The sequence below is a fragment of the Rattus rattus genome, chromosome 13 (assembly GCF_011064425.1).
Source record: "Rattus rattus isolate New Zealand chromosome 13, Rrattus_CSIRO_v1, whole genome shotgun sequence".
Taxonomy (NCBI): domain Eukaryota; kingdom Metazoa; phylum Chordata; class Mammalia; order Rodentia; family Muridae; genus Rattus; species Rattus rattus.
In genome coordinates, this window is record NC_046166.1 from 49992889 (window position 1) to 50011737 (window position 18849).

Below are 18849 nucleotides of genomic sequence, written 5' to 3' on the forward strand. Positions count from 1 at the left end.
CACACACATACACACACGCTAGATTATTAACTGGCTTGATCCTTATCATGCAAGCATAGGTGCTGTGAGGTCGTCAAGGCATGGCCATATCATGTCCAGAAGAAAACATTCCCTCCGCTCTCTCTTTCTGCTTCCTTCTCCACAGTGTCTTTGTGCCGCATGATGGCAGTGCAAATGATGTCTTACCAGACACGTCAGCTCTTCTAATTTCTGAGGAGATTTTTCTTTCAAATTTAATTTTGGTCCTGAAAGGAGCCATGTTTTTAATAATCTCTAAGTCATCTCAAAAAGATGGACTCGTTTCTCCAGCTGAACTTGACGGTACAGGACTTGTTTGGTCATAAGGCTGACTATTCTGCAGCTCTGTTAAAAAATATGCCTCGAAGCTAAGGAAACAGTAAAATTAAAAACTGACTAAAATCTAGGACAAAGACGCATGGGTTGCAGAAACCATGATGGTCAACTTTTTAATTCTGTAAAATTAAAATACTAAACTGAGGCAAACATATTATTTTACTGGACAGTCTTATAGAAACTCTTTAAAGCATTGTTTTGCTCCATCTGATTAGACTCTACCTTGGAGTCTTAAGCTATTTTTACTGAAATTTTCCCTTTCAATTTTGTGATTTCTCTTCCTCAAATTATAAAACTTTAATGATCTTAGCAGGCAGGGTGACACAAACTACCAACTAAAGTTCTGTCACATGTAAAAAGCCCAGTGCCTACATTCTTCACTCCATAGAAGTTATCACATATAGTCACACTATGATGGATGGAAACAAAGTAAGAATTAACCAGATGATCCCAGATGATCATCCCAGATGATTAATGCTACCTGATAAATGTTACCTGCTTTAGTGAGAAGCATCATTAGTTTCCTAATGTTTGGTTGTGTTCTTGTTTCTAAACTGATCTTTGAAAACAGTGATCTATTAAAAAGAAACACACACACACACACACACACACACACACACACCTGTTCACACCAATTTCAGAAAACTGTCACCATTTCTAAGCATCTGTATGACCCACAGCCCGGGAAAAGGCCGGTGGATATACTTAAAGCCTCATGGGCAGATGGTGAGGTGTGAAGAAAGGAACTGAGTCAGCTTAGACACTGTACTAAGCAGCTAAGCAAATACACAGTATTACACCAGTGCATGACCATACACTCATAGGTGGAAAAAAAAGGTCACCTTTCAAATTTTCTGTAGAACAAATACATGGGAACCTCTTAGCTTTGTGCATAGGGGTGTAAATGGAGCAACCAACTATCCAAAACAATAAGAACCTTAAAAATAGCTATTATGGGTTGGGGATTTATCTCAGCGGTAGAGCGCTTGCCTAGCAAGCTCGAGGCCCTGGGTTCGGTCCCCAGCTCCAAAAAAAAAAAAAAAAGAAAAAAATAGCTATTACACCATTATGTCATCACTTGATGGTGTACAAGCCCCAGAAGATTGAAAGCAAGATCCATAGAACATGTTGGCAAACCCGTATTCATTGCACGGTACCTCACAATTGTCAGGAGATAGAATCAGTGCAAGATTTCATGGAAAGTTAATGATTAAACATAACACGACATATGCACACACTTCTATTTTCCTCTTCCTTGTAAAACAAAGTGTCTACTAAAGCACAGGTGAACCATGAGGAAAAAAATTAATGAAGTCAACAAGTCACCAAAAGATAAAACTCTATGATTCTATTCACACGAAGCAGCTAAAGTAGTCATCTCATAGAAATACCACCATGAAAATTTCCAGGAAGTGGAAGGAGAAGAAATTGAGCAAATATCATACAGAGGTATAGAGCTTCTGTGTTTGGATTCACGATTTAGGATTAAATGTTCTACAGCTCTGGCACCAAATCTAGTGTACTTATTATCAAACTATGTGTTCAAAACTCCTCATACTATGAAATATTATATGTTTTACCACAAATAAAAATATTTTCCTTAAGAACAATAGGTTTAAGATATAATTCCCAACAGTCCAACAAACCCATCCTAAAGTGTCTCTCTAAAAGACAAAACAAGGCACTTGCTTGTGTGTATAAAGAAATATAGATTATAGTTCACAGGAACGTGATTCAATATATCAAAAACCTAATTGTACCTCCATGGAAATTTGTGACATATGAAGAACTCATAGGATGGAATCCCACACAGATGTGAAGATGAACAAAGGCATGTGCCATTGAAGTTCTCCCTTATGTGCAGGAACATCAAATACTATGGAACCGAATGCTCTGTCTAAACTCAGCCAATCCAGCTTTCTTCCGTTGTTCTATCAGTGACCTGGCTTTAAGACCAATCAACAAGAGGAAAACTATTCCTGACAGTTAAACCTAGTCAACCACCGAGGACCAATCAATTTACGGTGTCGTTTCTTAAGTTCAGTGGAAGTGTATACCATCCACTTTCTTCAGCTATTATTGGGGGAATATTAAGTTTCTACATACACTAAACAATTCAATCAAATACATATTCCTTTATATAACTCATTTTTAACTCTATTACGAGAAGACAAAATAAGTTTTGCAGCCTCATATATTTCTTTGGTCTTTGGAAATAAAAACAAGATTGAACAAGACTTGACCTACAAATTTGGTGACTTGGCACTAGAAAAATCACATTATTTTTAATCTCAAAATAAGAGGACTTACTGAGAGATGCAGAGCCAAAGAAAATAAACATGAGAACATGACATGGGGCACGAGTTGATGAATCATGTCACCCTGGCCTCCGAAACAACTTAGGTATGGTTTTTTGAACTCTAAATTCATGAGTTGATGGTGTTGTACGGTGAAAAGAAGCAGTGGGTTCCACTAGCTCAAAACAGCTCATAAAAGTTCCACACCCATTTCTCTCACTAACTTAACAGTGAATTTATCTGATGATAGAGAAATGAAAAAAGAAATGGCCTTTCGTTGCATCCTTCTGCCTTGGATTTCTGTGATGTCTGCAGTTGCCAAATGTCGATTCACCATCTCTTATATTTTATTCAATTTTTTTTACAGAAATATAAAAATAAGATTATGTGTAAAACAGCAAGTTTTATGGGAAAAGTAAAAAGAGGCTGCATCTAAAATAAACACCACTTTTCATTTACTACTGTGATATCAAAAGAGACACACACCTAACCTGGCATTTGAAAGAAGCCTGCATGGAATGCGATAAAATGTCACTGGAGGATTTAGCAAACTTGTAGGTTCAGGCGCTAGGGTCCAAAGGTAAGGTTGTTGAAACAAAATGGAGGGGAAAAACAGTTCTGCCAAGAGATAATGACTCCTTCCCTCTGGCAAAATCATTGCAGTGCAGAAATAATACATAACACTCAGTGTCTTTCGAGTGAGACCCTCTGATTTTCCTCTTGCTATAGCCCTGAGGCCATACCCAGAGCTATCCTACTTTTAATAACATATCAAGGTTACAATGAATATTAAAATCTACACAAGGAGCTAAAATATAAGTGGGAAAGTATCCAAGTTAAACAAAAGAATAATGGTGTGGGCTCTTAAGATAAACCTACAAAAAAGGAAGAAACTGTTATTTACAAAGAAGTGAAATATAAATTCAGCATACCAAAATAGTAATAATTATTGGAAGTTTTGTCTTTATTTTTAACACTGAAATTCTACCTTCACACAATAAAACTTCCAAGTCCTTTAAAGAAAGAAATTAGACTTGGGCAAATGAAGACTTCTTCTGACCTCCTTACATTGTTATAATATAATAAGCTAAAATTAAATAAGCTAATACAGTTGAAAAATATAGAGAGAATGGCTAAGGGAGGAGCATGCATAAAGGTTAAGTTACCTTACTCTGCGGAGGTGTGAGATTGCTAGGGTCAGGGGGAAGCATGAGGAGATGTCTCCTAGACCTTTGTAGTGACTTATAATAGCATTTGTATATAGGAAAAGTTTATATGTTTATGAAAAGAGGAATTGAAAATTGTAAAATTGCATGGAGTAGTTTTCCCATGGTAATTACAGAACATTCTACAAAGAAAGGAGTGGCTTTCAGTATATGGAGAAAACTAGGGAAACGATGAGTGTTTATCTCTAAAGGATGAAAGTGAAGAACACTGAAGAATCTGCAAAGGCTTCAACAGTCTAAGTCATATGAAATCACAGTCACTAACATGGAGAAATCCCAGTGGATCATTCAGTTTAAATAAAGGGAAAGGGGTCCTCAATTGGCATAGCGAGTTTTACAGCGAGGATAAACCAAGTGATCTCTTTATCAAGACACCAACACAGTAGAATGGTTATTTATGGAAGAATGAAAGCAGAGACAATGTCTGTGGCATTTAATGAAATATTTTCTTTCTCTGCATTTCATGCCTAGAGTATTATGGAAATTTGAATTTAAAAGACAAGCAACAGTGTCTGGTTCATCCTTGTACCATGTCATTGAAAATCTTACACTAACTTGTATTGTTCAGCTTACTGGTTTCTAAGTTACAGAAGTTCATACAGAAGGAAAGGAAGACTGAGAATCAGGCTGTGGCTATCACCCCAGAGAGGACGCTGGGAGGCATGCAGTAACTCTGAGAGGTTCGTCATGGGAATGCAAAGCTCACCAGCACCCCTTTCTGTGCCCATGGATGCCCAGCCCCTACCTTATTAGTCATCACTTGAATGCACATCTTAAATCAGCGAGAGTTTAGAACCTTTAAATGCTTACCTGGCCCAGTGTCTGCCAGCAAACATTAGAAGTTTAATGAATTTTAAGCCAGACCCATGATAAGACATGGTTTATTTTGCATTTTGAAGAGATACAAAAAAAAAAGAAAAACAATGTTTGGCTATGAGAAAGTCTTTGAATGTGTCCAACACTCCTCATTAGAAAATACAGCTCCGTTACAAAGCAAAGGGACTAGGTAGTTATGCACCATTTGGCTGCACACCTTACTGTGAAGGTGATGGCCTCCCCTCAACTGCCTCACCAGCATCGTATTTCTAATTATTGCTATTAATACCAAAGCGTTCACTTCCTCTTTTCTGCTATTACATTTCCAGTGGCTTCATTGTAGTCACCATCGCTGTGGTGAATACCATCCACTTTTCATTAATTTTGAGAACAAAAGCAGACATGGTGAGTCCGTCTGGAACAATGACAGGTTCTGAAGCTATTAAGTGACAATGCCCCGTCATTTAAGCAGCCATCTCTGATGACCTGCAGAAAATGGACTGGGGATGTAGAAACACGGCTTAGCTTGCTTGTGAATCTGTGCAACAAAAGTCCCAGATCAAATAACCACGGTCGCTCATGGCAACACAAAGGGTCTAATGCACACTTTTATATTTTACAGAAATTTAAATGAGACGAGCCTGGATCCTAGCCTGTACGGCCGCTTACCAAAGGGTGCTCACCCCTGATGTCTCCTTTTCAATATCTTCAAGAGATAAAGAATCATCACCCTCATGAGGACACGGGGTGAAGATCAGCTGGGATGTTCCCACATGCTCAGGGATATTCTTTATGGGGACAGCATTACCTCTGATTGGCTGGCATTCATGCTACTTAAGCATTTTGAGTGACTCCCATGATCTCTGGATCACAGGATTTTCTGGAGGGTTTGGCAGAGTATCTTCAAAGCTCAAACAATGTCTTCCTGTGCCTTGCTGCAAAATATGTAACACACACACCATGTTATTTACATACTTCCAAAAGTAAGCTGAATATTCCTTTATTTAAAACAGAACTAAGAGTAGACATCCACAATCCTCAGAGGCTCTAGAAGCAATAACTATTTCTAGCTGACATGAGGTGTCAAACATTAATATAAGTGGCTACTTAATAGAGAGATAACATTTACTATCTCCTTGGGGAATATTGGATAAGATGGATTATTTTGTGTTCTAATTATCAGTAATTTAATCTAATTACTTTATGTGCTTATCTTAGCATTTTGGTTAGTTACTTTTTCGTTACTGTGATAAAATACTATGGCCCAGAGCAATTTCAGGAATGAAGAATCTCTATCCTAGCACCTTATTCCAAGAGAATATAGTCCTTTCATGTCAGAAAAGTTACGCCATGGTGGAAGGTTAGCGAGCTGACCAATCACATTTCCATCCATATGCAAGAAGCAGAGATAGAGAGGGGTGGAGGGGAGTGGTAGGGGAGAGAAAGGGAAAGGGAGAGAGAGACAGAGACAGACAGAGACAGAGAACAGGAGATGAGGCAGATATAAACTCTCAACGCTTACTTCCCTTCCAATGACACGCTTCCTTCAGCAATGCTGCACCTCCTTGCTGAAAGTTCCAGAACTTCCCCAAACAGCACCACCAACCGGGAACGAAGTTTTCAAATACCTGAGCCTCTGGAGGACAGATAGTTTCCATTCAAATCATCATAAGTACAACTTTTAAGTGCAGCTTAACGTTTTGCATAGTATATATTAATATGTGTTTTTGAAGAAAAAAGTTTTTATTTTGGCTCAGAGTCTGAACATATAGTCCATCGTGATGGAGAAGCATCAGAGTAGCAGCTTTAAGGTCCCTGGGTCCTTTGACAACACAGTGAGGAGGCAGAGGAGGTAAGTGTGGGTTTCTCCGCCTGCCTTCTCCTATCTGTTCAGTCCAGTAACCCACCCAAGGAGTAGGGCTGCCCTTACCTACGGCAGGTATTCCCACATCTATTAGCTTAATAAAAACACATATGCCCTTAACAGGTATGACCAGAGGTTGGCCTTAATTCTGAACCCTTTCGAGTTGGCAATCAAGATTTTCCATGATACATGTTTTTATGCCATGTAGCATTCTGCCTTTGTACAAACTGAGGATCGGCTGGCACAAAACCGAAAGCACAATTCCCACTCTTCCCTACGTCTATCCGTTCATTTATTTATGTTAATATTCTGTGTTACCTAGAGGTTAGACTTTTTAAAAAGATTTATTTTTTATTTTATTTTTTTCTGATTGTAACATAGTTATATCATTTCCCTTTTTCTTTTCCTCTTTCCAAACATTACTGCATATCAGTTAAGTTATTGTGTGTGAGCTTTTTAAGAATTTGAATATTTTTTTAAATGCTCTAAATAGAGAACTGTAAGTTGTGATTTGGCTTTTTACAACATAACTGTAATGACAGAAAACATTTAAAACTCTTTTTTTATTGGATTTTTTTATTTATTTACATTTCAAATGTTATCCCCTTTCCCAGTTTCCCATCCATAAAGCCCCTATCCCATTCCCCTCCCCTTCTTCTACGAGGGTGTTCCCTCACCCATCTACCCACCCCTTCCTGCCTCCCCAACCTGACATTCTGTTACACTGGAGGGTCCAGCCTTGGTAGAACCAAAGGCCTCTCCTCCCATTGGTGCCCAACAAGGCCATCCTCTGCTACATATGCAGCTGGAGCCATGGGTCTATCCATGTGTAGTCTTTGGGTAGTGGTTTAGTCCCTGGGAGCTCTGGTTGGTTGGTATTGTTGTTCTTATGGGGTCGCAAGCACCTTCAGCTCCTTCAACCCTTTCTCTAACTCCTCCAATGGAGACCCTGTTCTCAGTTCAATGGTTGGCAGCAAGCGTCTGTGTATTCGTCATGCTCTGGCAGAGCCTCTCAGGAGACAGCTATATCAGGCTCCTCTCAGCATGCACTTCCTTGGTATCAGCAATAGTGTTTAGGTTTGGTGGCTATATTACATGGGCTGGATCCCCAGGTAGGGCAGTTTCTGGATAGCTTTTCCTTCAGTCTCTGCTCCAAACTTTGTCTTTGTATTTCCTCCTGTGAATAGTTTTGTTCCCCCTTCTGAGAAGGACTGACGCATCTGCACTTCTGGAAGCTGAGGGAGTTACCATCAATTCCAAGCCAGTCTGGAGTGCATATGGAGATTGTCTCAAAACGCATAGCACACAAAACAACAAAGAAGTATTTTCTGTGACAGCAACCAACAGATATTTCATTCATAGTTAGAGTTCGACTGCCACCTACTGGGCATTTTCTTTCTCCTTTTCTAATTTAATTTTATTTTTTTACTTATTCACTTCACATCCTGCTCAATGCCCAAATCCCAGTAACCCCCTCCCACAGCCCTTCCCCCATCCCCTTTTCCTCTGAGTGGGTGGTGCCCCCATTGGTATCCCCCCACCTTGGCACTTCAAGTCTTTGTGACAGTAGGTGTTTTCTCTACCACTGAGGCCAGACAGGGGAGTCCAGCTAGAATGTAGCCCACAGACAGGCAACAGGTTTTAGGATAGTCCCCTTTCCAGTTGTTTGAGACCCACATAAAGCTGCACATCTGGGACATATGTGTGAAAAAGCCTAGTTCTGGTCCGTGTATGGTCTTAGGTGGGTGATTCAGACTCTGAGAGCCCCAATGGTCCAGGTTAGTTGACTCTATGGGTCTCCCTGTGGAATTCCTATCCCCTTCAGGGACACTGTGAGAAAATTTCCTGAACCCCAGCGGCTCAGGTTCTAAGACCAACAATCGATAAATGGGAACTTATGAAACTGCAAAGTTTCTATACGACAAAGGACACTGTCTATAGAACAAATTGGTAGCCTATGATTGGGAAAGGATCTTCACCAACCCTACATCTGACAGAGAGCTAATATCTGTAATTTACGATGACCTCAAGAAGTCAGACATTAACAACATAAATAACCCAATTTAAAAATGGGGTACAGAACTAAACAGAGAATTCTCAACAGAGGAGTCTCAAATTGGTCAAGAAGCACTTAAAGAGCTGTTCAAAGTTCTTAGTCATCAGGGAAACACAAATCAAATCATCTCTGAGGTCCCATCCTACAGCCATCAGAATGGCTAAGATCAAAAGACTCAAGAGCTAGCTCATGGCGGCAAAGATCTGGAGCAAGGGGGACACTTCTTCATTGCTGGTGAGAGTGCAAACTTGTACAACCACTTTGGAAATCAATTTGGCATTGTCTCAGAAAACTGGGAATAATTCTATCTCAAGACCCAGATATACCAAAAAGCTGCTCTCCCAACTGACAAAAAAACACTTGCTTAACTATGTTCATAGCACAATAGCCAGAAGCTAGAAACAACCTAGATATCCCTCAATTGAAGAATGGATAAAGAAAATGTGCTGCATCTACACAATGATATATTATTTGGCTATTAAAAATGAGGATATCATGAATTTTGCAGGTGGAACTAGATTATATCATCCTGAATGAGGTAACGCAGACCCAAAAGGACATGCATGGTATGTATTCACTTATAAGTGGATATTCGTCATAAAATACTGGTACCATGTTACAGCTCACAGCCCCAAAGAAGCTGAACAAGAAGGAAGGCCCAGGCAAGAAAGCTTGAATCTCACATAGAAAAGGGAATAAAATAGTCATAAGAGGCTAATGGAGGGAAGGAACTAGGAGGAAGGAGGGACGGGAAGGGAAGGAAATGGGGGCTTCAGGGTCAGGTATGGGGAAGGACAGGTGAGATGGCCATGAACATGAATGGAAATCTGTAACTGACAAGGTTGAGAAGGTGGAGGGCATCTCCAGGATGAGAGAAAGAGACCTCAGTTAAGGGAGGCACCCAAGAATCAATGGGGGTTCACCTTAGCTATGACTCACAACACTGGGGATATGGAACCTGAAGAGGCCACCTCCTATAGTCATGCAGGAACCCCTGTGGGGCAGTAGGGACACCGACCCACCCATAAAACTTACAACCCCAGATTTATCCTATCTACAAGAAATGCAGGCACTGGGGATGTAGCAGAGACTGAAGGAAAGGTCAAACAATAACCGGTCAAACTTGAGACCCATCCCATGGGCAAGCACCAATCCCTAACACTATTAATGATACTCTGTTACGCTTGCAGAGAGGAGCAAGTTGTCCTCTGAGAGGCTCCACCCAGTAGCTGACTCAGACAGATACAGACGGTCACAGCCAAACAGTGGGTGGAATTTGGGGGCATAGAGGGGATTTTCAAATCTTTTCTTTCCTTCCATTTCCAAATCAACTCCACTCAATCTTATTTAGATCTTTAGTTACATACACCTTTCATGAAAAGTGGAATTGTGAACCATTTGTCCCACGTAATGATCACATTTGAGGAAACCTAGATTTTCTAATTTATGATAATCACTGCTGAAACTCTATGTGTGTATCGTTATGTCTTGATACAGCTTGAAGAGGTACATACTAATCCTTCTCCCTTACATGTTAGGTTGCAGGAACTTCTTTTAGGACTTTGTTATAAGACACAAATATGAATAAATAAATTTTGGTGGTGGTGGTGGTGGCGATGATGATGATGATGATGATGGTAGTGGTGGTGGTGGTGATGATGATGATGATGATGATGATGATGATGATGATGATAAGCCTGAATGTTTTAACCACAGTGGTTGCTAGGTAGCAAACGAAACAGTTATGTGCAGTACAAATGAGTGACAAGAAATTGAAGGCTAGAAAACACCTCCTTAGAGATGTGATAATACTTCTAGAGTGTGAACTGGAAAATGCTCTTAGAATTATGTTCAGCCAATTTTACCTGCTAACACCTGTCTAGGCACAAACTAAAGTAACTGGCATATCAAATGTTCTCCTCCTACTGCTCCTTCCCCTCTTCCTTCTCCTCCTCTTCCTAATCTTCCTCCTCCTCCTGTTCCTCTTCTTCCTGCTCCTGCTTCTATGCATCCTCCTGCTCCTGTTCCTGCTCCTGAGTAATAGCTGTTTCCATCTTTGTAGCCATAATCCTTCTCTAGCTATCTCTCCTTCTGAATAAGATGTACTGGGCCGGTGATACCATTTTGCCTGTCTCCCAGAGGCAGGAGTAAAGGTACAGACTACCTTCCTCAAACTACTCTCTGTGCATACAAGGCAATGACTACTTTTTATTCTGTATGTTTTTGTATTTTACAAATATTTTTATGCTTTAAAAATCCTTTGCTTAAAAGGATATTTTTCTTGGGTATCTCTCTTGAGATCTATGACATTGGGTTATTGCTATAAATGAGAATAGTTTGCTGGTATACTCCGCATATTTTTAATTAAACTTGTAAATTGGTCATTAAAAAGTTTGGTTTGTGGATGCTAAGGGGAAAGTCATAAGAACTCCTCATTAGCTGTAGGTTGTCAGCTTTTCTATTCTCTTCTTTCTCCATTAGCTACAATATGGATTTTAACTTAACGTTCTATATTCACCACGGCATACCCATCATTCAATAAATCCAAGGGCACATAACCAAGGCATCCATGCAGCATAAGGGAAACCTCAGCACTTAGCTTGATAACCTAGAAAATCAGACCTGGGAGGTACCATCTCCACCTATTGCACAATGCCACAAAAAAATAAAATATAACCCACAATAAAGGCCAGAGCTATCGACTTGGATATCTGGTTCAATATACTGTCAGATTCTATAGAATACAAGGAAATGATGGGTTCCCAGCAAATCTCTGCATGAGCTGGACTCCCCCACAGCTCCCACAAGACAGCTCTGCTAGCATTTTGATCTTAGAATTCTGTATCTAGAATTGTGTTTGCTTTTAAAGGCGGAGTGTGGTTAGCTGTTTCAGCAGCTGGGGTACACAGCTGTACTTCAAATCTATTCCATTATAGCTCAGTAGCTCACTAACTGTGCAAGGGGTAAGTGGGAAGCAAGGAGAAAGGTCAGCAACCCACACCCTTTGCAGATGTCAAGTCTGCAGAATAAGTCAGAAGGTCTGCAGAACTTTACATTTATGTTTTGGCTTTGCTATTGTTTGACATGAGGCAACTCCCTGAAGCAGTGGTTCTCAATATATGCTCAGAACCCTTTCACAGGGATAACCTAGTACCATGAGAAAACACAGATATTTACATTTCTGACCCATAACAGGACCAAACTTACAGTTAGGAAATAGCAATAAAAATAATTTTATGGTTGGGAGGGTCACCCCAACATCAGGACGATATTAACAGGCTGCAGCATTAGAAAAGTTGAGGCGAATGCCAGCAGCAAACCACTGAACTGAGAACGGGACCCCCGTTGAAGGAATCAGAGAAAGAACTGGAAGAGCTTGAAGGGGCTTGAGACCCCATATGTACAACAATGCCAAGCAACCAGAGCTTCCAGGGACTAAGCCACTACCTAAGGACTATACATGGACTGACCCTGGACTCTGACCTCATAGGTAGCAATGAATATCCTAGAAAGAGCCCCAGGGGAGGGGGAACCCCGGGGCCCTGCAAAGACTGACCCCCCAGGGAACTAGACTGGGGGGGGGAGGGGGGAAGGGGGGGGGGGGGGGGGGGGGAACACCCATAAGGAGGGGTTGGGGGATGTTGGCCTGGAAACCGGGAAAGGGAATAACACCAAATGTATATAAGAAATACTCAAGTTAATAAAAAAAAAAAAAGAAAAGTTGAGAACCACTTGCCCTAAGATCTTTCTAAAGAAAGGTGTACGTGTCTCTGTATTGAAATATAAGCCAAGACTGAATACCTAGTGAACGTGATTGTTGGGGGGAGGGTGGTAATGGGGGGAGGATGGGGAGGGGAAGCCCATTAAAGGGGAAGGGGAGGGGTTAGGGGGATGTTGGCCCGGAAACCGGGAAGGGGAATAACAATCGAAATGTAAATAAGAAATACTCAAGTTAATAAAGATAAAAAAAAATAACAATTGAAATGTAAATAAGAAATACTCAAGTTAATAAAGATAAAAAAAAGAAATATAAGCCTAGAAAATCAAAATACTAAAGTATATCTTAAATAAATGAAAACAATTGAGTAAAACTCAACGATTCACCAAAACTCTGTTTCAGTATAAAGGGCACAAAGCAAATGTGATGTTTTAGCAAAGAAAGTTTATCCATTAAAGAAAACCCAACATACACTACACTGTACTTGGACTTCAACTCTCTCCTCAAGCATTTGACACTTTTCTGTTCTCCACCTCTGTAACTAACTTGCAGTTCATCTAAGTCAAGAAACCTGAAGCCATCACACTTCAGAGAACACTGTGTCTTATTCTCACACCTAGTGCCTTCAAAGTCTATTTAAATGCTTCCACACTCTTCTATTACTCTGGGTGAATATTTGCCCTAACTCGGCTCCTCAAATCTGTCCAGTACTTCTCTATTGCCCCTACGCAGTCCCTCAAATTTTCTTCTTCATCTAGAGCTACATTTTCTAATATTTCTACATAAATACAAAGGAAATTTTTCTGGGCAATGGCTCCAGTCTAGTGGTTATTAAACAGTCATGGAGAATCCAGTGTCCTAGGGCAACTTTGGAAAATACAATTACCAGGTTTTATACCTGCCTATGAACTAAAAGTCCACAGTAGAGCCTGCACTTAAAGTTGAGTGTCAAAGTCTTACAATCAAGCCTATCAGGAGATAACAGTAACAATCGGGAGCAGTAACAATTGCTCTTCATTTTTAATTCTTCCCTATTAATCTTCATATCAATTCAAATAAATTAGTGCATTTCTAAAGTCTATGTAAGGTGCATTCTTTAGACCTATCTTTGCCTGATTGAATTCTTTTAAAATCATGACTCATATTTGTTGGATAAATCTTATTTTACTTCTATTGAGTCTACTTGAGACAGGATTCCACTAATTTCCTTTTATTAAAATGGCATTGATCAAGATGTCCAATGATCACTATATGACTACATTCAGCGCACCTGCATCTGGATGAAAATGAGATTCCAGCTGAACACTTCCTTCTCCTTGAAACACTGGTTTTCAGGCCATCACTCCTTACACCATCTGTATTCCTGTTGTACACAGGTCTGCACAAAATTCTGTGCCTTTTGGTCCCCTCCATTCATCCACTACCAGTGAACCAATTTTCCAAGATTCAGTTCTAAGGTCTCTTGTAAAATATGTTCTTTGTTCCCAATGATCCTATAACTTAGAATGCTCACTTTTGAATGATGCTAGATTTATATCCTCTAAGAACATATATTCTGAGAGAGAAAAAACACTTCGAAAATAATAGGAGTGTGTTCTACCATATAGTTGGATACACATATATAAATAGACATATGTATACATGTATACATACATCCCAGTTCTTTTGCTCTCATATTCTGATTAGAGAAGGGCAAGTGAATTAAAGGTGATGGTATATCTTTGAATTCACAAAAAATATGGGGGATGTTTCTTTATATCATAAAAGAAAAGTCAAGTATTTCTTACCTCAGCCATCTGCAAGTGCAATCTACATGTAACACTTTCTATCCCATCACAAGCTGTGGTAAGAATTTTGGTTTCTTTAAAAACTCATTTATGTTATGTGAACACATTTTTATTTTAATCTGAGGTGTGGGATATGGGGCAATGTCAGACTGTCCACAGCAGCTGACTATGGTTTGCCTCATGCTCTGGCAGGGGAGTGATTCTGCCAGCTAAGCTAGGTTACATTTGGAATTCTGGAGACTCTTGAGAGGGTATAAAAATGCCAGAGCTCTGTGTGGTTGCAGCATCTGCTGCTCCATGCTGCTGGTTGTTGCTGCTGTTGCATTTTGTCAAGTGGACATGAGCAAAGAAATTAAAAGAAATTGGATATCCTGACGAGGAAGACTGGACTTGCCCCAAGGAACTCAATGCTCCAATCAGCAAGAAGTAGTCTAAAGAGATCTATACGCTTTCCCCTCTAACCTGACTTGCCGAGTGTTGGGAAGTTGGAAGGGATCAGGGATGGAAAATGGTGGTAGATATAAGAACCCCATAAAATAGCCAAAAAGTGCAATTACACACAACATAAGTCATTATCTAATATTCTTTATCAAAAATTTACTTCACTTCAAAGGACTTACATACACCAAGAGTACTGTTGGCATATTATGATAAAAATGGAAGAATCTCTCCTTTAAGCTTTTTCCCGTAAGCCCACCTTATTTATGCATTTGAGAAAAAACAAAGCATGATTTCTAAAACTCTGGACCAGGATGATCAAGATTGCTTATAAGAACATTATACCCCATGTCTACTCACAGTCAGTATTTCTGATTTTACAAGTGGCATAGCGTTAGGCTATGCATGTGGCATTGTCACTATGTTGATAGTTCTTGCTAAGTATATTATTCAAATATCATGCAAAATTCAAGCTTTTTATTAATATAAATCTAATAAGCATATAAAAGAGATTAAAGACTATATTCAGAAATAGTTGGTCAACAAACAAGAAACTTGCACCTGAATAAAACCAAAGAGTGTCCAAATCGATGCTGTAATCCCAGCAGGTAATTTAAGGCAGGAAGATTCCAAGTTTATGGTTAGTATGGAGTACGTAGTAAGACCCTTCTACATACACAGACACACAGACACACACACACACACACACACACACACACACACACACACAGAGAGAGAGAGAGAGAGAGAGAGATGGAACAGAGACAGAGAATGAGGAATAAGGCTTGGTGTCTCTTAGAATCTACTAGCAATGTTAGCAAAGAAAAGGTTTCTAGAAATTGGATTGATTTTTATGGACAAAACTGATCTACTTCTAGTAATTGTGTCCCTTATTTAAAGAAAAACCATGCATCTGTCAAAATGAACATGCTCCTGACTTCTTGAAGTTGCATAAACTCTGTGGTTGATGTACATTATCAAAAGAATCCTTATGATGAACATGTTGACATTTTAGATGGTGTCAGTGAAAATGAGTCATGTTTTCTACCTACCGTGCTTTAGATAAATTGTGAAGGATTCATAGCACATAAAGAGATAATGCAGGGACCCCCATAATGAGAGTAATATGGGTCCTGTTGAAAGAAGGAACTTATCTTTCCCTATTTCGTGGTGACAGTCTCCTTTATTTTGTCCTCATAAGCTCTTCCTCAGAGAACCGGCTTTTGACAGTAATTGGGAGAATAGAAGAGAATGACTCATTAAAAGATATTGTTATCACAACTTTGTTATGATTTCCACTGTCTCTACTGTGAATCTCAGTATGGACCAAAATATCTCACTCTGTCATCCACTGACTCTACATAAGAAAGATAAAAAGGCCTACTGTGAAATCACAGGGATGACAGTAATACCTCATATCAGCCTTTTCTAAAAATAGAACACTGAATTTTCATACATTCTAGTACAATGAGCTGGTGAAGGGGGTGGGAAGAGTATGAGAAGGCAAGAAGATGTCCAGGACACTTGGAACCCAGGAGCATCCCAAGAGATAAACCCGAAGACATACAATGCACATGAGGATGAGAATCCATACACGACATTCCACATAATGCCATTTAAGAAGCTAGATTTCTAGAGAGGAGATTTAAGGATGAAATTTATGGTAGGTCTACTGAAGGCTGATAGGTCGAAATCAATCTGGAGATTTGAAAGAAGAAAGATAAAAGCAGGGCGTTATAATGACCAATGGATGGGCAGCAGCCAATACTAACTATAGGTAAGAAATTCTTGTCAGTCCTGAAAAATGCACACATTGTGTGTGTGTGTGTGTGTGTGTGTGTGTGTGTGTGTGTGTGTGTGTGTGTGTGTGTGTGTAAGAAGGGGATACACATTCAGTGTGTTCATGCAGATGCCCAGGAAAATTTTGAGAATCAATCCTCAGGCACCATTTGTTTTGTGATGCTGTTTATTAGTGTTTAAACATTAGCGTGTTTATTGAGGTTGTACTATTTTTCTGACTTTTCTTAAGCCTCTCCTTCATCTAGAACTCGCTGACCAGGCTGGGCTGGATAGTTGTCAACCCTTGGGGATCTGTCTGTCTGCTGTCCCAGCACTGGCTGTGGTCGACATGGATTTTGAGGATCCACCTTATCCGCGGAGCTGTCTCTCCTTGGCACTCTTGGAGTGGGGACCATATTTTCCTCTCCAGCCATACTAATGTATATACAGCACTCACAAAAACCTTGGACAAATATCTCTGGTTTGCACATTTGGATGGCATGTTGCCTAGCCTGTAATTCTATACCTAGAATTCCTTAGAACGTCTTGGGAAATTAGAAATGTAGCACCAACAACAATCATAGCACCTAGAAAGTTGAACCAGGATGATTGTAAGATTAAGGCCAACTGAGTTAGGCAGTCAAACTCTGTCTTAAAAGTTCATTATGGAGTCCCTGTAAATGTATGTATGATGCCATCTAAGACATAGATATCTCAAACACTCAAATAATGGGCAACATTTTTATCTAAATATGAAATATGCTTAGATAAAAATACCATTAAATGTGGCACAAAAAGCAGTGCCAAGGTCATTCAGTGTAGCTACGGAATCAGTCTTCTGTTTTTCCATTCTCTCTCTCTCTCTCCCTCCCTCCCCCTTGCTCCCTCCCTCTCTTCCTCCCTTATTCTATCCCTCCCTCCTTCCCTCTCTTCCCTTTGCTCCTTTCTTCTCTCCCGCCCTCCCTTCCTCCCTCTCCCCCATGCACTACTTCAACAACCAGAATTTTACCCTTAATTTTGCATAATAGCTGTAGTTGAAGAATATGACACCAAAATTTAATCAAAGATTTCCTTGAGAAAACCAAAGGAGCACAGACTAACAACACACATTGCTGAGGAAAAGGATGTCCTTATCCCATTTTACTAAGAGCTGGGGTAAATTCTGAAGCTACACAACTCCTGTTCCTTCAGTAGTTATTGAAAGAATTTATTTTGAGTATTTGACCTTATGCAAATGGTATATGAACACAAATCCCTTCAGTATAAAATAATAAATCAAAAATGCATGGATGATGGCACAGAAATTATAATGACATCAAGTCTGCATTTTGCAGTGTTCATGGGGGACAACGAAGACAGATGAGATGTGTGTGATAGCCAATAAGTCACAGTGACCTTTAGAAAATGATAAGTGCATAGAAGGGCTGAGAAGTCAGAGATCTGAAACTTCAAACAGAATAGTTAGGAATGGAGAGAAGGCCTATTTGAGATAATGTGCCCTGCTTATTTTGAGACACATTACAATTGGAGTGGAATAACTACTTCTGATGTTAAGCTGGCACAAAACAGAGTTTAGAAAGGGACAGCCCTGGGAAAATTGATTTTAATATTATAAAACTGTATTAATAGAATACATTATTTATAATAAAAGAAAATACAATATGTTTTAAAATAAATGTTTCAAAATGCTTGTTTTTTCCAGTTTATTTTTTAAGATTCTATTTATTTTATGTATGAGAGTACATCATCACTGTCCTCAGACACAAAATTGGATCCCATTACAGATGGTTGAGAACCACCATGTGGTTGCTAGGAATTGAACTCAGGACCCCTAGAAGAACAGTCAGTGCTCTTAATCACTGAGCCATCTCTCCAGCCCCCTGTCCAGTTTATTTTTAATCAGACAAAATAATCTGTTGACATGCCATTATGGGACAAAACTTTTATTTAAAAGTCTACACCTGAGGTAACTTTATTCATAAGCTTCTATTCCTTAAATTCCCACTCTTATTATTCAGCTTATCTACAATTTAATCATTCTCACACAGGTTAAGTATATTCTGTTGTAATTAATTTTCAGAAAATTGTTATACATGTACAACATAATTATTAACTTATAAGTGTAGCTTCATTACAAAACAGAAATATAAGATGTGAGCTTTACGAAGTAATCAAACAATTTAATATCAATTTTCAATAAATTAATTCAATTAAATTTTCAATAAAAATAATTTTTAATAAATTCTTCATTGTTTTACCAAGGTAAGAAGCAGTGAATTCAATGATTTTTAAAGGAATCATATTTTTTTATTTAGAGGATTTCTGTTTATAAAGACTCCAATCAGCTGCATGGTGGTGCAAACCTTTAATCTCAACACTCTGAGAAGCAGAGGCAGTGAAATCTCTGAGCCCAGCACGGTCAACAGAATAAGTTCCAGTAGAGCCAGGGTTACACAAAGAAACCCTGTCTTGAAAAACCGAACACCAAAACCAAACCAAACAAACAAAAACAAC